Here is a 19,770-nt window from a genome sequence, read left to right on the forward strand (position 1 = left end):
AACAGACCTCTCTCGAGTGATCTACGGTCCTGACTGGGAACCATCAGGAGTGCCATAGCAATTACGGAGAATAGAGGACGATCAGGCGCTGGAAGCGGAAGACAAGAAACCGTCCATGCGGTCCGGGTAAGGTCGTGTAACACGACGAATTGCGAATTGATTGTTTGATTGTCATTTGGAAAATACTACTATTACGCATTTGATTGTTTGGTTCTGAGAGATTCTCTGTCTACAAACGGGGAAGGATAGGAGTATTCTCCCTTTGCAGATAGTGAAGGGTAGGTAACGCAGGCCTTTGCCCCCGTTGTAACCCGTCACGCCTGCTTCCCTCTCCATTTGATTGATTGTTATCCAAGCATTTACTGTTTTGGAATTGGTTCTCTTTGGATCATTCTCTATTTGCAAACAAGCACAGAGTCGCAATACTCTGTTTAGTCTTTGCAGATAGTGAAGGATAGGTAACGCAGGCTTTTGCCCCCATTGTAATCCGTCGTGCCTATTTTTATCCCTCATTTGATTGATTGTTTATCCGAACATTGATCGTTCGGAATTGGTTCTCTTTGGGTTATTCTCTATTCACAAATAAGCACAGGGTCGCAATACTCTGTTTAGTCTTTGCGGATAGTGAAGGATAGGTAGTGCAGACTTTTGTCCCCTTTGTAACCTGTCATGCCTATCTTCGCCCCGTTTGTTGGTAGTTGGTTCAGCCCTGACCGCTTATTAGAGGTGAACCATCCGGCTCCACTGGAGGACACCCCTAATGAAAAGGACATATGTATAAAAAGGCGGATTAGCCGCTGTATCGTGCTAGCAAACTATAACATAAAAATCGTTAGGAAAAGCAAAAGGAATCAAGCAAAATCAGTAGGCCACTGATGGGATCTTTTTGACCCCGCTAAAATAGAAACATTAGGAACAACCCCTCATGAGAAATATGAAACTAGTGAGAAGAACCGAGCTAGACGCCATGATGGCTGCAAGACAGCTTGGATCCATCACCCACCCCGCCCAAATAACGACAAACCCTATGCAAATATTATAAATATATACAACACTCCAGCAAAGTAACATGTTAAAATTCTTTATTAAGCAACTATTTAAAACTTTTTATTAAACAACTATTTACATGGCAGTCGGCTGCAACAACAAACCCAAATGCATTTGCCGTCTGCTTGACGCTGTTCCTGTTGGGCTACTTTGAGCTACTTTTTAGTAGGCTTTGGGCTATAAAAAGGTCTACAAAAGCCGTCAGCCGGCAAGGTAGCGTCGGTGGCGGTCCGTTGTGCGAATAGGCCGGAGGCTACCCAACGCGCCATGACCTGTCCCCGGATCATCCAGAGGTGATGTCCAGCAAGTTGTGTGCGGGGGATGCCTTGCTGGTGCCCCCCCCCCATCGTTGCCTGGTCCAGCCATCCTATAATGCTGCGCCAAGAGATGGCGTGGGGTGCCCTGGGGGGGAGGCGACGCAAACGGGCCTCCCCCACCTCCCCAGGTGGAGGCTCCTCAGCTGCAGCAGGGCGACCCTTAGCGTTTCACTCACCGGTCAGCTGCAGAAGGGCGACCCTTAGCGTTTCACTCACCGGTCAGCTGCTGAAGGGCGACCCTTAGCGTTTCACTCGCCGGTCAGCTGCAGCAGGACAACCATTAGCGTTTCACCTGCCGGACGGCTGCACCAGAACTGCCATTGGCGTTCCACTCGGTTGGATGGCCGGGGGACCCGCTCCGGTGGCCGGGGTGAAGAGCGGCTGCTGCTGCGGAGACGCTCAAAATGGCGGCCGGCTCCCTGGATTTGGGCCTGGTCCACTAGAATGGCTCTGGACTACTCTGGAACTCGAATGCTTGCCTGCTCGGGCACGAGCCACACTCTTGAAGACATTGTCCAAGCTTTAAAGATTCTATGAGAGTTGTTGGCCTCCGCCACTGTTGCTCGACTATCCCCCATGGATATGCCACTGCCCCGGGTGACCACCGCCTTATCCCCATCTGGTGCCGTGAGAGAGGCTGATTCAGCGCATCGGTGGAGGGATACGCCTGCTGTCTCGCTCCCCGGAGTGGCCGCAACGTTGCCGCAAGAGGATGGTGCTCTCATGTTGACGCCAGCTTTTGTCTGAACTACCAAGAGACACTCGATCAGCTCCGGTGGGACCTCAGCGTGACCCGGTAGAGAAGATTTTTGCCTTCCCCCTTTGAGTCACGGTTCATGCAGCCTGTTCTTTCTGTTGGCACTAACGAACTTTTTGAACTGCCGAAAGGGATTCTGGTCCGGCCGCTAGTTGTTGGAGGTATTTTGGACTATACTCTGGACCCGCCCGGTCTCACCCCAAAATGGCGCCAGTATAGGCGGGACTTGCCACTCCTTATGACGATTCTAGTTACTTAGCCCTGATGTTATGGGGGATGTATGCGGTCTTTGTGCACATGGCGGGTGGGGAAGTGTACTGACTGAGCATACGGACAACCCTATTAATGTCAGGTTTATCTACTATTAATTATTGTATTATTTAAGCTCCGAAGTAAAATGTTACTCATGATGCTCGCCCATGGTATGCGTATGAACTATTTTATTGTAACTGATCCTGCTTGACTTTCAATTATAAAATCAACCCTCACTGATCCTGCAACCGTTTGTCACGTTTAGTTTTTCAAATTAAATGGCTCAACTCGTTACGTACTCCTGTACTACAGTGTAATATCTCCTTACCTCATGTGTTTCCCGTCCGCCCCGTGGCCGGCCTGTATGGTTGGGGGCCCGTACTTGAATACTGACATTTTTTTTACAACCAAGGTTTTAAAAGAAAAATATATGGAGCTAGCATCATAACAGTCATTTAGATTGATAGGGTTGTTTTTAAAAATACCATGCTCTGCGAACAGGAACGACCCTATACCACCGTAAACCTTTTCTTTCCCTCGAATGAAAACATGAATCCGTCACACCCTCCCCACACCTTATACCGAATGTCCCTGGCCTTTGACCCCTCCCTAAACGCGGTCTGCACTACGGCCCTCGGGCGACCTATGTAATAAACAGCCTGCCATTGGTTATCTTTTCCGCACTACCGGTTCCTCTGGGCTTCAATGCCGAGATAAAAGGGGCTGCATCCCACAGAGATAAGTCAGGTACGTGTAGGTAAAAAAAATGTATGCTTATGCGCGCTGATGTGCTTTGAACACTGCCCCCTCCCCCTCTTTTCTTTTTCTGCAGGTTACATCGGAAATTCAGCTGAAGTATGGAGAGGACCTAAAACGCACCGTGCTCCACGCGAGGAAAATAGGCCAACTCTGTGAGATGGTACATTATATGCAGGAGCTATCTCTGAGAGCATGAAAATTGTATGGTATGAATTTGCGCATGGGCCCTGACTTGTACGGTATGAATGCGTATGTGTGGCGCACGTCTGGGTCGATAAAAGAATGCTTTTTGTATGACGGAGGTGTTGATCGAGCGGTTAATGGAACAAGAAAAATAAGCCCAAACATGGTACCTGCATGTAGTGGGCGAAAAGGAATATAGCACTTACCTTACCTAGGAACGACTCTCTCCCTCTCTGGAGCTAGTGAATGGGAGAGTGGCCTACACCAGAAACTTGAAGGGTTATTGTAGCACCTCGGACCCGAATCGATATCCCAAATGTACACCCAAAATAATGCGCACCGGTGAGTCAATTTGCGTGCTGACTAAATGAGAAAAGTCAAGAGTACCCCGGGTTGGGGTTCATCCCAAATCCCCCTCAGCCCAAAAATTAGGGATATTGTTATGTTTTAGATTTACCAATTCTTCTCCCACCCTCATAGAAAAGTCAGAATTGTACCATCGCACGTCCGACTGATACCCCTCCTTTACCTCAGCTTGGATCATCATTTGCTAAATATTGGAAGGCCCCACCGTGAGTATAAGCACGACTGGACTAGTGTCCGACCAATTAAAAAGGGGTAAGTATTTTTGAAGCGGGGTTACCAACAAAAATTGTCTACTATTAGGAAGGAAGGAGAACAAAGAGCTCGACCCCCAAAATGAATTGAAGAGAATACTGAGAATACGCAACATGCATGGCAAAGTCCTTTTGCCCAAAATAGCTCTGTGTTCCGTCTTAGGTTACCATACTTGATGTATGTACTGTCGCACCCTGTCTGGTATTTGTATGTATGTAAACTATGAATTTATGTTTTCTCTCAGCTTGTGTTTTATACATGAAACCGACCTGTACTGTTCTATATGTGTGTGCACTGAATAACCTATTATTATACACGTTTCTCTCTCTTTATGTTGTACGTGTACTAATAGCCTATTTGGTGCACACGACGCTCTCTCTCTCTCTCTCTCTCTCTCTCTCTGAGGGCTCCCTTGCCCCCTTTTGAATAAAACGATGACACTGTGCCTCGCCGGCACAGGTATAATTGGCTTTAGACACAGCAGTGTTTGAACAAATTGACGGAAACAAAACGATCGTATTTTGCCATGTTACTACCTCTACTTTCTGTAAAATTATGGAATTTAATTGGCTGAGAAAGAAAGGACAGGCAAGACGACTAATGTCCCCTAATCTGACCCTTATAAGGGAACTATATGTCAGTGGCTTTTGTTTTTAGTACTCTAGTAACTCCACCCTCATTCATTCGGATTACCACCGCCCATTGCACTTAAGTAGAATGTCCGAAACTTCCCCGTTTTCCAGAATGGTCCCAGTTCTGTAACCAGCTGCCCCAGAGAATCTTAAAGACTGTCGCTGATGACCTTGTTTTTTTTAAGATAAATCGTCCAAAAAATGATAAAAGTTAGCCGTTGCTGTCAGAAAAGAAAAATGCTTAACGTATGTCCTTCCCTGGAAAAGGTAGCTGTAAGCCCATGATAATAAACACTTCACACTTTGTATGAACTAGCAGACCTTGAAGAAAGGTATAGCTCAACAGGATTTGTTTTAGTAAAACGCAAGTCTCTACTGGAGGAGCCGGTTCGAATTCGATGCGAATATGACAGGAATAGACATGACACAGACTTGATGTTTGAAAAGAGGAAGATACTTGCAGACCTGCACCACAGCCATGATGCATGAGTTAACAGCATACACCGATGTAAGGGTTACTAAGCATCCACCCTATCGTGACCAATAAACGTTTCCCCCAACTACTTGGGGTTGGGAGAGAAATTAAAGTGTATAAACATCTTCCCCTGCCAGTTCTCTAAAATCTTGTTTTTTTGTACTCATTTAAGGATAACGTGCGGTCGACGGAGGAGAGGGGCCGGAGGTGACGCACAGCCTGGCTGCAGATCGGGGAATATCTATGACCTCGACCAAGGTGGAGCCACAGAACAAAGAGTTGTGGGACAAGGCACCATTCTCAACGTGGAAAGTGAAGGAAAGAATGGCTGTCCGGAAGCCCCTGCATCGTTGATGAGCTTGTGCCGAAAGTCCCAGCCCATTGTGCCCGATCGATGGGCCCACTTGCTTGAAATTTCTGCCCTCCTTGGTCCATTTCAGATCTGATCCCACTCCACCCTCTCTTCCCTCGGCCTCCCAAAGCACGCCCCCATCGCCCCCTTTTTTCCATACGGAGTTTTCTTTGAACTTTAACTTAAAGAAGAAACACTGCACAAAAAGATAGAATAGGGTTTGTCCCGGAAAGAAGAACGTGATACGGGTACCCCGACTAAAGTACCTATGGTAGCTTAGTTAGGTAACAGGACAAACAGGACTGTGGTCCGAGAGCAAAGAGTGGCCACACCCTGCAACGTGAAATCTGAATCCGAGCTGGACGCATGGCTCCACCGCCGGTGCTCAACAGTGCCAACGAAAGAAGAAAAACAATGAGAGCCTACCAGTGATGGCTCGCTGTATTTAAGACACTGGAAAGACGAACCTTTTTTTTAACATTACCACCCCTAGACTGTCACTTGTATTAATTTGAATTCCTCTCCCAACCACTTCGTATTGATTAATCACCCAATTGAGCTTTCGAAACCTTACATCGGTCTTTTTCAACTGTACGTGGAAAGCGTTAACTCTGTATCATGATGATTGTAGAACACCAGTTATGCACATGAGCATACTTTCCAGTTTTGATCCCCATGGAGTCCAGGCCTCAAGTGATAATAGCCCTTATTCTACCAGAACATTTTTGTATGACATCATGTTTGTATTCGAACGAATTTCCTACATCGTCTAAATAATGTCCCCGTCTCCAAGGTCTAATGTATGACACAGCTAATGTAATTTTGTATGCACTGCCTCCTCGCCTATCGCATTGACTACATGTGGTTATGTACGATTCCGTCAGCATTTATAGCAGGATTGTTTCCATCTGCCCGTAATGCATAACGGCTACCGAAGACCTCAATAGACAGCCCAGCCCCATACTTCCCTTATTAGTATAACTAATTGTCAGCTTGTACGTCCTTACCTCAGACATGAACGGAAATGAACTAACTTATGATAAAAACTGGGGACTGTGGAAAATGACTAAATTCGGTATACATAAGCGGCGTTCATTTATGTTCACCATAGCCACTGTTGAGCGTAAAGTGACAATCATGAAACATTGACCACACCATCTTGTCCCTTTTTAGGCCCCCTTTCGTGCGCGTAAGTGGCAGCCATTTTGAAAACCATGGTCTCCCTGCCCAGTGCCACTAGCCAGCGCTTCTCTCCCTCTAACCTCGCAAGAATCCCCCGCGCGCTGATAGCCCCCGCTCTCTCATACCTGAACCATAGAACTCCCCTCCAGTGCGACTCTGCCTCGGAAATGCATTCCGCTCCCAGCCAACACCTCCCCATCCTTTGATGAACCCCCTTTCCTCTGTGCCCAATCGTCCTGCCCGTTCCCAGGGCGCCACCTGGCCCTGCGGACACCATTTGTTGGCCCCCTTGCAGCAAGCAGCTGCCCCGATTCAACGGATCTCTGACTGATCAAAGCCCCCCCCACCCCATGAGATCCGATCAGACACACATTCCGGGAATCGACGGAATGCCCTGGTGTGCGATAGTCATCACCTACTGTGACCGGGGTGGGGACTCCTACTATAAATGTGTGTGGGAACAGGCCTAAAGTGAGGATTCCGAGGATGTCTTTCCGTACATCAACGTATTAACAAGAATGTGTTTCATGTAATAAAGCAATAAACCTGCGTATGAGAGGCCAGGCCTCAAGGATGCGTTTAGAGCACCTCGAGAAGATACCCTGTTGTCTGATTTGACGTGTTCTGCTCCGTCGGAATAAACTCCTGTTTCCTGCCTTCTGTCTCCAGCGCCTGCCTCTTTGTTGGTAATCTCGAATGGTATGAGAGGCGGCTAACGCCGGGCAAATACTAAAGAGTTCTTGGTCGACATCTGCCCTACCTTTTTAACACCTGAAGGATCCAGCAACAGGAGCATCACCCTATCTTTAGTGAGGTGAGATAGACCACTAAATTGGTCTTCCAACCAACAACATCTTCGACCTTTGAAAGTCTGCGCTCACAGGCTAAACACGCGGAACTGAAAAAGTATTCCCATTTCAAGGTTAAAAAAGTTGTCAACTTGCATCATCGTCAATTGCATTCGCAAACGTTGCGAATCGCAATTTTCTGCCGTTTGCGAATGCAATTGACAAAATTGGGATGCATCATGTTTTTCGCAAATTTAGAAATCGAAATCATGTCGCAATTTCTAACATTGCGATTGCATTTACGAAATCGCAATTTGTGATTTCTTAAATGCAATGCATGATCATTTTAAATTTGCGAATTCCCAAATAGGGAGAGGTAAATTACCATGAAGTCGACCTTCATGGTAATTTGCGAAAACTTTCAAAAATGCACAAAAGTGCATTTTAGAAAGTATCATTTTACACACACACATGCCCTTGGGGCATGTGTGTGTGAAAAATGCACTTAAAGTTATATTTCAGGGGTGCTGGGGGGGTCCTTTGGACCCCCCTGCACCCTTGAAATTGCATTTTCAATTTGCGATTCGCAAATTGCGAATCGCAAATTGAAAATGACTTCCCATTCATTCCGATGGGCCTCTAGGCCCATAGGAATCAATGGGAAGGGATGCCTTAATTGCGATTCGCAAATTGTGAATCGCAATTAAGGAATTATCAGAAATCGCAAAAAAAATTGCGATTTCTTAATGCATAGCCTTTTGCGATTTCTTAATTGCGATTCCTTAATTTTCGCAATTAAGAAATCGCAAACGGCAACAATGATGCATGTGGCCCTAGGTCATTTATTACAAGATAAAGAATGTCTATTTGCCTTTTACAAGGTTCCCTTCCTAGGTTTTTTCAATTTTGGCCCACACGTAGGAAGTAATAGTGAAACTGGGTTTTTCTGGTGTTGATTCCCCAAGGTTTGAAGAGGGCTCTTTTCTTTAACCTGCCCTTCCTTTCACACTGTTGCTATGGAATAGGGCTTCACTTTCTTGGTACGTGCCAAGACCTCAATTGCATAGTTCTATTGCTTTTTTTCTGACCGACATTCTTTCTCCCTCCTTACTACTAATCCTAATCCTCCTTATCTCTTTCCCGTACGGTTTTTGCGAGATGATTCCTTTCAAATGCCCTTCTTCACCCACTTTTAGAATTAGTTAATGATCTGCTATGGGTGTTGTTGGAACAGTATTTCAGATGGTGAACAGAGGCTCCTTGCATCTTACTCTGTTGATGACAAACTGCGTCTTCAAGCTACACCCTCAAGCTACACTTTCCATCTACACCTTCAAGATATGCCTTTAAGTTATGCCTTCTAGCTACACCTTCATGATATGCCTTAAAGCTACAACTTCAAGCTACGCCTTCAAGCTACGCCTTCAAGCTACGCCTTCAAGCTACGCCTTCAAGCTATGCCTTCAAGCTACGCCTTCAAGCTACGCCTTCAAGATACGCCTTCAAGCTATGGCTTCAAGCTACACCTTCAAGCTACGCCTTCAAGCTACACCTTCAAGCTATGCCTTCAAGCTATGCCTTCAAGCTACGCCTTCAAGCTACGCCTTCAAGATATGCCTTCAAGCTATGCCTTCAAGCTACACCTTCAAGCTATGCCTTCAAGCTACACCATCAAGCTACACCATAAGCTATCTAAATATTTCTACTAAGTCTGATTCTTCGTGCCTGCTTGTGGTTCATTGGTGGGCTTGTGCATCAGCTTACAGTAACAAAGACAGACATGGTGTGGGTATTCGCTCAGACTACCTGTGAGGCATGGTTTGGTTGTTTGCTCAGAACCCGCAAGACATGACGTGGGTGTTTCATCTCAGAATGGCCATGAGACATGGAGTGGGTGTTCATCAGACTGGCCGACAGACATGGCACAGGTGTCCACTCATGCTACCCGTATGACATGGTGTGGGTGTTCAAACTCAGGAGGCCCCGAGACATGGCATGGGTGTTCACTCAGAAAAACCGCGAGACGTCGCTTGGGTCAGCACCGGACTGGCCATACCAGGCACCGGGCATTTCCCCGGAGGGCCGCCAGGGTGAGGGCCGGTTTTGGGCCCCTGGGGACCCAGTTTTTGTCAGCAAGGGCCAGCAATATCGGCCCTCTGTAACAAAATTGGCCAAAACTGGCCATAGAAAACAGCTCAGCCGCACCCCCTCTGCCCCAAAGGGGGGCCGGCCAAGCAGCTTGCCAGGGCCAGTTTCGGTTCTTGCTTGGGTGTTTACTCAGACTACCCATAAGACATGGCGTGGGTGTTCACTCAAACTGCCCGTGAGAGCCCATTTTATATTACCCCGGATGTATCAGTCTCTCTTGTGCACATTAGTGCCCTGTACTTCTTTAAAGGGGCAGCTGGTATATTTCGACGAGTCGCTGAGTATTTTCTCGCTTCCATGAAAATATCTGAACTCCGCTCAAAATTAAGATGGCCTCCATGGCACAGCCAGCGCGCTCTGGAGGGCACGTCCTTCCGCCTGACCTCTGCCAAGGTGGCAGTCCTGCCAGGGCCTCTTAGCTATGACGGATGAGGGGCGCGCGCCCTGGCACCTGCGCCGGTGCCGCCGCGCTCCAGTGGCCAGCGCGAGGTCTGATCAAGAAATGACATTATTATGAACTAATTCCGATATTAATGAGCAGGGCGCCTTGTAAGTGAACAAAGCTGCTGAGCTATGGACGCCGCTCGGAATATTAAAATTCGGGACACCCTCCGCGGCCTCTTTCTATCCGCAGCAATGAAGTGTATCAATCTTCATTTGGTCTGGGTCTGCGTCTGCCTCAGAAAAAACTGTGACAAAAGGCGAGCGAGTGTCGCCGTGCTTCTCTGGCCTTTGTTTCAACATTGCAATTCAGAGGAAAAATGGCCTCTTTTGTCTGGAGAGAGAGAGAGCGACGCGATAAAATGCAGATTGTGGGCGCGATGTACTCTAAAGGATCGCTTACTCGAAGAGCAGGGCTTTTCACTCTCTTTACTCCTCAGAAAACAGGTGCCAGGACACTAAAAGCGCGAATTAAACAAGCGTCCGATGTTATCATAAATGATGACACCATTAGAAAATGGACATTATCTCCCCACCTCACCTCTATTGACAGGACTGCCTTGGCGCTAGCTGCACAAGGCCTTAAAGCCATCTCTACCTGAATGTCGTTTCTCTCTGCTGCTGCTTTTTCTCTCCTTCTCTGTGCCTTTCTTTCTTTCTTTCTTTCTTTCTCCATGTCCCTTCACTCTCTACCCCTGCATTATTTATTTCCCTTTCTGTTCCTCTCACCCCATGTTTTCCTCTCCATTTTCCTCACTATATTTCTCTCTCCCACCAGTTACTCATACTTTTACCAAATCTCTAGATGAGGAACCACTGACGCATTTAGGGGCAGATTTACGTTTCCTGGCGCATCCCTGCAGATCAGCAGGGATGCGCCTGGAAAGATGTGTGACGCAAGTTTACCTTTGCGCCACCACAGATGCGCCGCATTTACAGTGCAGCACATCATGGCGCAAGGATAAACAGATGCGTGTCGCATCTGCCGGCGTAAGGTTGGCGCAGTTCTGGAGTTGTGTTGTGGGCGCGACGCAACTCCAGCACTGTTCCAACCAAGACTATCCTCAATATGGTGTGTCACGCCTTACGCTTGCTTCAAGCAGGCGCAACGTTTTGACGCAGCGGCGTCGGAAAAGTGACTGAGTGAAATCTTGTAGATTTCACTCAGGCACTTTTCCGAGGCGTTCCTGCGCCGGAATGCCCACATGAAACCTGACATGTGGCGCAGGGCTTTACAACGTGACACATCTCCCTAGATGTGTCACGTTGTAAATAGGGCACAATGTGGCGCATGGTTTACGCCACCCCTGCGTCACAAAAATGACGCAACGGCGGCGCAAATGTGGTGCACGGGGCTGGTAAATCTGGCCCGTAATTTGTCCCACGAGTTTCCTTCCAGTTCTGCTATTATTCCCCCCCTCCATCCCCCGATTCTATCTCTATCACTTTGTCAATACATAAGGACCACCGATTACAAGTGGGTCGGATGGGGAAAGGGTATTTACCACACTCTGTAAACCTTAACACAGAGGGGTTTGCACTTAATGGATACAGTAAATGCTGCTGAGTTTTCCTCATTAAAATAGGGAATTCCATGAGAACCAGGCCCGGCTCCAGGAAGTTTCATCTCGATGGGCCACGACCAGCCCACTTTCTTTTTCTTATAAATATTTTTATTGCGATTTTCTGTATTCAACACATTCCAGTGATATACATACAGATAAAATCAAAGGTACACTGAAATTTAGCCTCGGCTTGTGTTATATTATGAGAAAGCTGCTCCATTGCTAAGACATGCCATAGTTGGGTGAGTCATTGAGCACTGGATGGAGCTGTTGTTTTTTTCCACTCGAGATCGATGGAGCATGTGGCTGATGAGTTTCACCCAGCGAGGATCATGTGGCTGATGAGTTTCACCCAGCGTGAGGCACGTGGCTGATGAGTTTCACCCAGCGTGGGGAATGTGGCTGATGAGTTTTAGCCACCGTGGAGCATGTGGTGATGAGTTTTACCCAGCGTGGAGCATGTGGCTGATGAGTTTCACCCAGGATGGAGCATGTGGCTGATGAGTTTCACCCAGGGTGGAGCATGTGGCTGATGAGTTTCACCCAGGATGGAGCATGCGGCTGATGAGTTTCACCCAGGATGGAGCATGTGGCTGATGAGTTTCACCCAGGATGGAGCATGTGGCTGATGAGTTTTACCCAGGGTGGAGCATGTGGCAGATGAGTTTCACCCAGGGTGGAGCATGTGGCTGATGAGTTTTACCCAGGGTGGAGCATGTGGCTGATGAGTTTCACCCAGGGTGGAGCATGTGGCTGATGAGTTTCACCCAGGATGGAGCATGTGGCTGATGAGTTTCACCCAGGATGGAGCATGTGGCTGATGAGTTTTACCCAGGGTGGAGCATGTGGCAGATGAGTTTCACCCAGGGTGGAACATGTGGCTGATTAGTTTCACCCAGCATGGAGCATGTGGCTCAATCAAACAATCAATCATTTGTAGAGCGCACCACTCACCCGTGAGTGTCTCAAGTCGCTGGGGGGGGGGGGGTGCAGCTATTGCTTGAACAGCCAGGTCTTGAGATGTCTCCTGAAGATCAGCAGGTCCTGGGTCTGTAGCAGCTGTGTGGGGAGGGTGTTTCAAGTCTTGGCGGCGAGGTATGAGAAGGATCTGCCGCTGGAGGAGTTCCTGTGGATGCGTGGGACGAAGGCGAGGTCGGCGGACCGAAGCTGGCGGCTCGGGGTGTAGAAGGTGAGACGTTTGTTGAGGTATGCTGGTTTGGCATTGTGGAGTGCTTTGTGGGCGTGGGTGAGGAGCTTGTAGGTGATCCTCTTGTTGACTGGGAGGCAGTGCAGGTCTTTCAGGTGGGCAGTGATGTGGCTGTGGCGGTGTATGTCAAGGATGAGGCGTGCAGAGGCGTTCTGTATGCGTTTAAGGGAGCTTTGCCGTAGTCCAGTCTGCTGCTTACAAGGGCCTGGGTGGCCATCTTTCTGGTTCCGGTGGGGATTCATCTGTAGATCTTGCGGAGCATGCAGAGGGTGTTGAAGCAGGAGGAGGAAACGGCGTTGACTTGCTGGGTCATTGAGAGCAATGGGTCCAGGAGGAATCCCAGGTTGCGTGCATGGTTGGTGGGTGTGGCTCCCAGGGTGGCTTGCCGCAAGGAGTCGTTCCAGGCAGAGGGGGTGGAGCCGAGGATGAGGACCTCTGTCTTCTCCGAGTTAAGTTTCAGGTGGCTGGTCTACATCCAGCTGGCGACAGCCTTCACTCCTTCATGGAAGTTGGTTTTGGTGGTGGCGGGGTTCTTGGAGAGTGAGAGGATCAGTTGGGTGTTATCAACGTAGGAGACGATGTTGAGGTTGTGCGAGCAGATGATGTTGGCGAGCGGTGACATGTAGAGGTTGAAAAGGGTAGTGCTGAGAGTTGATCCTTGGGGCACGCCGTAAATGATTTTGGTGGCTTCGGAACGGAATGGGGGTAGGCGGACCCTCTGGGTTCTGTCAATGAGGAAGGATGTGGTCCAGCCCGGGGCTTTGTCGTGTATTCCTGTGTCGTGTAGGCGTGGCAGACAGTGTTGAATGTGGCCAAGAGGTCCAGGTTGATGAGGGCCGCAGTTTTGCTGTTGTCCAGTAGGGTCCTGATGTCATCTGTGGCAGCGATGAGGGCGGTTTCGGTGCTGTGATTGCTATGGAATACAGATTGGGATGGGTCCTGGATGTTGTTCTCCTCTAGGAAGTGGGTCAGTTGCTTGTTGACGATCTTTTCGATGACTTTCGCCGGGAACGGGAGCAGGGAGATGGGCCGGAAGTTCTTGAGGTCTTTTGGGTCCGCTGTAGGACTCTTGAGTAAGACGTTGATCTCGGCCTGCTTCCAGCTTTCCGGGAAGGTGGCTGTCTTGAAGGAGCTGTTGATGATCTTCCAGAGTTGGGGTATGATGATGCAGTTTGCTTTGTTGAAGACGTGGTGAGAGCAGGGGTCGGATGGTGTGCCGGAGTGGATGGTGTTCATGGTCTTGATGGTGTCGTCGTCATTGACGTGGGTCCAGGAGAGCAGGCGGTTGGTGAGGCTGGGGGGTGGTGGGTTTGCAGTGTCTGCGGCTGTAGGGAGGGTCTGGGTGTTGAAGCTATCATGGATGTCTGCGACCTTGCGGTGAAAGAAGGCAGCTAGGGAGTCGCAAAGGTCTTGCGATGGCGGGATGTCGTTGGAGCTGGAGCTCGTGTTGGAGAGTTCCTTCACGATGTTGAAGAGCTCTTTGCTGTTGTGTGCATTGTGGGCGATGAATTCCTTGAAGGAGGTCCTTTTGGTGGCTCGGATGAGTTGATGGTGCTTGCGGCTGGCGTTCTTCAGGGCTGCGTGGTTGTCCGGTGTCTGTTCATGGCGCCACTTTTTCTTGCGTCTTCGGCAGGTCTGCTTGGATTCCTGGAGGTCAGTGATGAACCGGCTGGCCTTTCTGTTGGTGCGTCTGTTTAAGGGTTTTTTCATCAGGGCGATAGTGTTGGTGCAGTCGTTGATCCTGAGGTTGCTGGTGGCTGTGTCGGTGTCGGTGGTGTCTGTTGGCGGGTTTCGGGCGAGGATGGTGATGAGCTGGTCTTCAGTGACTTTGTTCCAGCTGTGATAGGGGATCCATTGTGGGTGGTGGTGCATGGTGGGTTTCTTGAAGGTGAAGTTGAGGCAGCGGTGATCGGTCCAGTGGAGTTTGGTGGTGTGGCTGAAGGTGACGTGGTTGCTGGCGAAGAGGATGGGATGGAGCGTGTGTCTGGTGGAGTATGTGGGGGTCGCGATGAGCTGTTTGAGTCTGAGGTTGACGAGGTTATCGAGCAGTGAAACGGAGTTGCTGTCGTTGGTGTTCTCGAGGTGGAAATTCAGGTCTCTGAGGAGGATGTAGTCCGTGGAAGCAAGAGCGTGAGTGCTGACGATGGCATCCATGAACTGTGGCCGGGGTCCGGGAGGTCTGTATACGAGTGTTCCTCTGAGGGTGGTGTTGGGGTCAGTGTGGATCTGGAGTGCAGGTATTCGGCGGTGGTGGAGGTGTCTCTTGTGCAGGTCAAGACTCTGAGGGTATTCCTGTAGATGATGGCGATTCCTCCTCCTGGTTTGTTGGTGCAGTCCCTACTGGTGATCTTATAGCCATCTGGGATGGCTATGGCAATGCCAGGTGCCAAGGAGGGGTTCATACAGGTCTCTGTTAGGAAGGCGACCTCAGGGGAGGCTGAGTCAAGTAGGTCCCAGAGTTTGATGGCATGCTTGTGGACGGAGCGGGTGTTGAGTAGTATGCATGGCTAATGAGTTTCACCCACTGTGGAGCATGTGGCTGGTGAGTTTCGGCCAGCGTGGAGCATGTGGCTGACGAGTTTCACCCAGCTTGGAGCATGTGGCTAATGAGTTTGACCCAGCGTGGAGCATGTGGCTGATGAGTTTCACCCAGTGTGGAGCATGTGGCTGATGAGTTTCACGCAGCGTGGAGCATGTGGCTGATGAGTTTCACCCAGTATGCAGCATGTGGCAGATGAGTTTCACCCAGCGTGGAGCATGTGGCTGATGGGTTTCACGCAGTGTGGAGCATGTGGCTGATGAGTTTCACGCAGAGTGGAGCATGCGGCTGATGAGTTTCATGCAACGTGGAGCATGTGGCTGATGAGTTTCACCCAGCGTGCAGCATGCAGCTGATGAGTTTCACCCAGCAGGGAGCATGTGGCTGATGAGTTTCACCCAGCGCGGAGCATGCGGCTGATGAGTTTCACCCAGCATAGAGCATGCAGCTGGTGAGTTTTACCCAGCGTGGTGGAGCATGTGGCTTATGAGTTTCACCTAGCGTGGAGCATGTGGCTGAAGAATTTCAGCCAGCGTGGGGCATGTGGCTGATGAGTTTCACCCAGTGTGGTGCATGTGGCTGATGAGTTTGACCGATCATGGAGCATGTGGCAGATGATTTTCACCCAGTGTGGTGGAGCACGTGGCTGATGAGTTTCACCCAGCGTGGTGGAGCATGTGGCTGATGAGCTTCACCCAGCGTGGAGCAAGCGGCTGATGAGTTTCACCCAGCATGGAGCATGTGGCAGATGAGTTTCACCCAGTGTGGTGGACCATGTGGCTGATGAGTTTCACCCAACGTGGTGGAGCATGTGGCTGATGAGTTTCACCCAGCGTGGAGCATGTGGCTGATGAGTTTCTACCAGTGAGGAGCAAATGGGTGACGTGTTTCACCCAGTGTTGAATATGTGGCTGATGAGTTTCACCCAGCATGGAGCATGTGGCTGATGAATTTCACCCAGTGTGGAGCATGTGGCTGCCTAGTTTCTCCCAGCATTAAGCATGCGGCTGATGAGTTTCACCCAGCGTGGAACATGCGGCAGATGAGTCTCACCCAGCGTGGAGCATGCGGCTGATGAGTTTCTCCCAGCGTAGAGCATGCGGCAGATGAGTTTCACCCAGCGTGGTGGAGCATGTGGCTATGAGTTTCACCCAGCGTGGAGCATGTGGCTGATGATTTTCACCCAACGTGGAGCATGTGGCTGATGAGTTTCATCCAGCATGTAGCATGTGGCAGATGAGTTTCACCCAGCATGGTGGAGCATGTGGCTGATGTTTTACCCAGCATGGTAGAGCATGTCGCTGATGAGTTTCACCCAACGTGGAGCATGTGGCTGATGAGTTTCACCCAGCGTGGAGCATGTGGCTGATGAGTTTCACCCAGCATGGAGCATGTGGCTGATGAGTTTCACCCAGGGCGGAGCTGGAGTCTGATGAGTTTCACCCAGCGTGGAGCATGTGGCTAATGAGTTTCACCCAGCGTGGAACTTGTGGGTGATGTGTTTCCATTCAACACAAGTCATGGCTTCTAATGTAAGGGGACGGGGTCCAAGAACAACCGTGAGAAAGGAAGGTGATAGTGGGTATCCTTCAGTGGCTTTAATGTGTCCCAGCATTTCTTTCCAAAAAGTAGTGATGTCTCTGCATGACCACCAGATATGGCAGAAATCCCATGAGCCTCAACCCAGGGCCAGCAAAGGGATGATGTGGAAGGGTAAATAGTAGAGAGACATGCTGGTGTGTGATACCATTGGTACACAAGTTTGTATGCTGGCTACAATGGGAGAGACTCCGATAGGTCTTAGGTATATCTCGCCAGAAGGTGTTCCATTGTTAAGGTGAAACGCCCTTGGTGATGATCTGCCAGCCGGTCTGGTAGAGATAAGGGCTGTGAGCCGTAGAGTGCTGAAGCATGTGATATGTGTTGGAGATCAGTCCCTTGGATCCCGCGTATGACTGCACTTATTTCTCAAAGGGAGTGTAGGCTCTGGTCATCCTCGGGTAGTTAGAAGGGTGCATTGCCCAGTGTCATAGCTCATAGTATTGTAGCGGGGCAAAATTCAGGAGATGGAAGTCAGTTTTACATTGTTCAAAAGATTTGATTGAAAGTCCCAAAAAAAGATTGCACATTGTCTGACATTCTCCCTCCTTCCATCCCGAAAACGACTGAGGAGGCAGAGCAGGCGCGAAGTCAGGGTTTCGTGCAGTGGGCGTGTTAGGGGAGGGGAAGGTGGTGAGTCCTTTTATCAGTGCAAGCTTGTGACAAATATCAAGCACCTACTTTGTGGGTGTAGCTATGACGCTCCATGGTCTACCAAATTTAGGCAGCCAAGCTAGGGCCCACAAGGTCTGGTATGCCACTGCACGGTCCATGTGGAACCAGTGTTTCTCACTCTCCTGCACCACCCACTCCTAGATGTACTACAGGTGTGCGACCAAATAATAGTCAAGAAGGTGGGGCAAGCCAGGCCACCCATACGCCTTGGTTGCATCAGTAGAGAGGGAGAGATCGTTGTACGTTTACTGTTCCAAATTAGGGCACAAATGTCCTTCTGCAGGCAGAGGATATCTTTCTGGGTGTTCGGGTAGAAACCGTTTGAAAGAGGTACAGGGCCCGGGGAAGAACGTTCATTTTTACAACATTAATGTGGCCCAGCCAGGATATATGGAGATGTTTCCAGCATGTGTGGTCTTCTAGGATAGACTTCAATAGTTGTAGCCACTTGGCCTGCATTCAGGAAGACAGTGTGGAGGTCAAATTGAGACCCAAGTACCTGATCGTGTCAGAGGGCCATTGAAATTGCATCAGGGATTGTAAGGTGGGTAGGTCCTGTGAAGGAATAGACACATTAAGCACTCTAGACTTGGACATATTCATTTTGAAGCCGGACACTGCTTTGAACTTAGCGAGATTGGCAACAACCGAAGGTAGGGAGGTATCAGGCTGGGAAACGGAGAGCAGACGGTCATCTGTGAACAGACTAAGTTTATGTGTCCGACACCCGAAGGGGATGCTAACTACATCCTTCGCACAACCACATGTGATGGCTAGGAGCTCTGTGTCCAGGGCAAACAAAAGAGGCAACAAGGGGCGACAAGGGGCAGCCCTGACGCTTGCCCCTAAGAATGTTAATAGGGACTGTCTGATGCCAGTTCACCTGTACAGTAACGGTAGGAGCGACAGAGGAGGCCATGATTTTAGCTATCATTCTGATCCCTGACCTATCTTGCCCAGTACCGCCTGGAAGAAACCCCAATTAACCCGATCAAAGGCCCTCTCTCCATCGAGCAGGAATTTTGATTCAGTGAGATTTCTCTATTAAATGTGCGACTCGGCTCAAGTTGTCCATCCCTTGTTGGTCGCAAATAAAGCCCACTAGACCTGGAAGACAACGCTCCATCCTGGTGGCCAGCATTTTGGTAAAGATCTTTGAATTTGTGTTAAGGAGCTCTATAGGACGGTAGGAGGAGCATTGGGTTGGATCCTTTCCCGGTTTGGGTATGAGGCAGATCTCAGCTGCCGCCATAGTGGGAGTGAAACCTGTCCCTTCTGTGAAAGAGTTGACCAGTTGAAATAGATGGTCTTGTTAGTCTGACAGAAGCAGGCAGTAGAAGAGGACAAGCAACCAATTGGGGCCTGGAGGTTTCCCAAGAGATAGGCCTCAACGCGTTCCGAAGCTCTGCTAGTGTGATTGGTGCTTTAAGAAGTTCTGCGTGCCTGGGGGAATGGGTTCCCAATTGCAGGCATTCAGATACTCCTCTATCAAGACAAGGGATACCTCATCCCTCGTATATAGCATCTGATATTTTTTGTGAAATGCCCTCTGCTTGTCTTGTTTGGAGATTGCCCATTTCCCATCCTCCCAGTTTGGCTACATGAGCTTTGACCTGAGCCAGTCGAAGCTGTCTAGCGAGCATTAAGCCCACCTTGTTCTCCCTGTCATTGTAGTGCTGTTTGAGAGTGTGAAGGGAGCATTCCATTCAATTGGTGGGGTGAGTGCTCAATTGGGCGTGTAGCAGAGATTGCTGGCGTTCGTTGCATGGAGTGGGGGCAGAGCGGTCCTGCTTCTCTCAAGCTTTAATCTCTGCCATTATGTTGTTCTCCACCAACTGCACCTTTCTCACTCTAGTGATAGCTATGGTGGATATCACCCCCCCGATGGTGGTCGAAAAGCCATCATAGAGGATGGGCAATGAGTTATCAGGCAAAGTGTTCAGAGCATTGTAGTCCACAAGCCCCTTGTGAATTTCAGCCTTATCAACTGGGTCCCGGATGGGTCTCTGGGGAGGCTTATGAGAAACAGAGAGGGACCCCTTATGCCAAAGGAATAGACTACTCTACAATCATGTCAACAAAAAGTGTTTTCTTTGGACAGAACTTTCAGGCTACTACTATTCGCTCTATATTCTATTATACACCATGCTCACACGCATTCAAACTATCCACATACATGGAGGAGGCAGTATAATTACACGCTTCGAAAAACTTACTTATAAATCAGAAGCAAT

This window comes from Lissotriton helveticus, chromosome 6, assembly GCF_964261635.1.
Source record: "Lissotriton helveticus chromosome 6, aLisHel1.1, whole genome shotgun sequence".
Taxonomy (NCBI): Eukaryota; Metazoa; Chordata; class Amphibia; order Caudata; family Salamandridae; genus Lissotriton; species Lissotriton helveticus.